This window comes from Cariama cristata, unplaced genomic scaffold (assembly GCF_000690535.1).
Source record: "Cariama cristata isolate BGI_N322 unplaced genomic scaffold, ASM69053v1 scaffold26511, whole genome shotgun sequence".
Classification (NCBI taxonomy): domain Eukaryota; kingdom Metazoa; phylum Chordata; class Aves; order Cariamiformes; family Cariamidae; genus Cariama; species Cariama cristata.
The window spans coordinates 265-603 of record NW_009597963.1 but is presented as its reverse complement, the minus strand read 5'-3'; positions in this window follow the sequence as shown (position 1 = coordinate 603).

Sequence of the window (339 nt, the reverse complement as noted above, 5' to 3'; positions counted from 1 at the left end):
AGGCGGCAGTGCTGGCGGGCACTAATTCCCCCTCCTGCCTTTATTTGCATAGTCCCCGCACCAACCTCTCCTCCAAGAGGCCCGGCACCGACGGCCACAGTCCCAGCACGTTTATTCCTCTACTGGGTCCTCGTGCCACTTGGAGCCCGTCTCCCCATGGGGAGCTTTTTCCCAGCTCCTGCCTCTCGCCAGGGACATCTCTCCCCTCCCTTCTGGCACCGGCAGCGCCAGGCTCCGCTCTCACCCCCCGAGAAGCAGGCTTGGAGGCGGCAGACAAAGAGGAGCTGAGGCTCCCTGACAAAGCAGCACGGCAGACCGGGGGGGCCGGCCGGCCGCGCC